Source organism: Adiantum capillus-veneris, chromosome 4 (genome assembly GCF_014529385.1).
Source record: "Adiantum capillus-veneris isolate H3 chromosome 4, ASM1452938v2, whole genome shotgun sequence".
Taxonomy (NCBI): Eukaryota; Viridiplantae; Streptophyta; class Polypodiopsida; order Polypodiales; family Pteridaceae; genus Adiantum; species Adiantum capillus-veneris.
The window spans coordinates 128,772,457-128,775,432 of record NC_140934.1 but is presented as its reverse complement, the minus strand read 5'-3'; positions in this window follow the sequence as shown (position 1 = coordinate 128,775,432).

Genomic DNA, 2,976 nt, shown 5'->3' with positions numbered 1-2,976 from the left:
GATAAATTGTATTGCTAAGTTTATTGAATTTAAGATCAGGAAGACACATTCCTAGAGATCAAAAGGTGGCAGGTGATCAGGGTAGCTTAGTGTCCACCGAGGAGAGTGTAACTCAGGCAAGGCTAGATCCATTAGCACCGATCATTGAGGAGGGTAGTGATACTGACACTTCATCACATAAGTCCTTCTTCATGATGGGTAGTCAACAGCCAGGAGGTTTCTCCAATGAAGGACCAATGCTAGGAGGAAGCACCTCCCAAAATCCTTTGAACGATGCCAAGTTCACTATAATCTTCTTAGAAGGAACAAACTCTAGGGGAGCCCTAGTTTATTCTGATGATCGGGGACGCAAGTGTATTTGTATAGAAGAAATACCTGCTCGGAGACTGGACATAATTCAAGTCTATGATGATGGAGACAGATTCTGAGACAAAAAGGGGAACCACTATCTAATAGGTAGTAACCTTGAGGATTACAACAGATATGGAGATAATGTGGCAAAAGGAAAGATGGTTTCAAAAACTCAAGAACCGCCTCCAAACATTGATCGACCTGGAGCTCTTTTTATGTATGATAAGAAAACAACCAGGGACTCTACCTACAATGAGAATGTGGGAATTTACAAGCATGAGCGAGGGAATAGTCTCTTATTTTCAATGCAAGGAACCCTACCCAAACGAATTAAGCAAAAACAAGGTTCTTTACTTATTCTCTTATGAAATTGCTATGGGGAAGGATATCATTTTTGTTGATAGATACGGGCGAGAATACAAACGTATTCTCCCAGAGGAGGTAGAAAAGGAAATAGTTTCAGAGACATCAACATATGCCCCCAAAGAAGTGCCAAGGTTCACCTATACCCCTAGCAAGTAGACAAATCCATTTTCAGAAGAGTACGACGTGACCTCACATTCTAACCGACAACAAACGTTCAACTACCAAAACCAACAAGCAACCCAACCATCATTGCAGGCATGGCTTCGACAAAGTGCAACATTAGAACGAGACCAAAACCAAGATGGTTATCCAACCGCACGAGGGCTAAGGGATTTACAAGAACCACCACTCTATTCACGGTATCAAGGCAAGAGTAAGCCAAAAACTCAAGAGTTGATAGAGCCTGGAAGACAACCCATAGAATGAGTTCGAAGAGATGAACCATCTCTTGCAAAAACCATCAGAAATTATGGCTTAGGGGCTCCTCTAGGTGAGGATGCTAAGTATGGAGCCTGATTTACCCTTGTAATTTTCTGTTGTAAAAGCACACATTTGTAAGGCCCCCATTATGAGGAGAAGTCATCGTGCGTGAAGGAAAATCACTCACCGGAAACCAAAATTTTCACGGACAAGAATCAGGGGCAACTTTAAAGGCCTCGGGGGTGGAGGCCCCCGAGACTTTTTTTTTCGCCGGAATATTCTTTTTCACCGGAATATTATGGCCGGACGGCGGCCGAAAAGTGGTCGAAAAACAACCGGTCGGTTGGCTGGTGGCCGATGGCCGGTGGTCGGAAGTCAATGGCCTATGGAGAAGGAGACTTTGGGTATCGCCTATGGAATCCTGAAGATGGTAAAATCTTAAGGAGTAGGGATGTAATTTTTAACGAACAAAATATGTACAAAGATTACTTGGAAAGAAAACAAACAAAAGAAACAGGTGATGAGTACATGGAGCTTGAGGACGGTGAAGACTCAAGGACTGCAAACGGTGACAATGTGCAACAACGTCAACCAAATGAGGAGCCTCAACCTATTCCCCGAAGATCTACAAGAGCAAGTAGACCTCCAGAAAGGTTTGTTCCTTCCTTTAACCATCTCTTGATCTCAGATTCTGGAGAGCCGGAATCATATGAAGAAGCTATGCAACATGAATCCAAAGAAGAATGGACGAATAGCATGCAAGTGGAGATGGACTCACTACATCGCAACCAAACATGGGAGTTGGTTGAGTTTCCTAAAGGTAAGTGGGCACTTCAAAACAAATGGGTGTACAAGCTAAAGGAAGAAGAAGGTGGGAAGAAAAGGTACAAGTCTAGGCTTGTGGTAAAAGGTTTTTCTCAAAAAAAGGTATTGACTTCAATGAAATATTTTCTCCTGTTGTAAAAATGAACTCAAGTAGGCTTGTCTTAAGCCTTGTGGCTGCTCATGATCTAAATCTCGAGCAAATGGATGTAAATACGGCATTCCCTCACGGTGACTTAGAGGAGGAAATCTACATGCTTCAACCAAAGGGGTATGAAGTAAAAGGTAAGGAGAAAATGGTTTGCAGATTAAAGAAGAGCTTGTATGGTTTAAAGCAAGCATCAAGACAATGGTACTTGAAGTTTGATCGATGGATGTTGGATCATGGATTCACAAGATGCAACTCGGATCACTGCGTCTACACGGAGAATTTGGGAGATGGGAAATTCATCATCCTAATGTTGTATGTTGATGACATGTTGATTGCAAGTGCTAACATGCAGGACATCAAAGACCTAAAAGAGGAGCTGTCCAAATCTTTTTCAATGAAAGATTTAGGTGCTACAAAGAGGATACTTGGTATGAAAATATCAAGGGACAGGACGAAGAAGACAATAAAGCTATCTCAAGAAGATTACATCAAGAAGGTACTAGAAAGGTTTGCAATGCAAAATGCAAAACCAGTTTCTACACCTTTGGCTGGTCATTTTAAACTAACGAAGGATATGTGTCCAAAGACACAAGAGGAGATAGCCTATATGTCTAAAGTTCCATATGCTGCAGCGGTAGGTTCTCTAATGTATGCTATGGTCTGGACAAGGCCAGACATTGCACATGCAATGGGAGTGGGAGTTTGTGAGTAGGATGGACAACCCAGGTAAAGAGCATTGGCAAGCTGTGAAGTGGATACTTAGGTATCTAAAAGGGACAACAACAAATGCTTTGTATTTTGGAGGAACTGATATTTTTCTAGAAGGGTATGCTGATGCAGATATGGCAGGTGACAAAGATACTCGA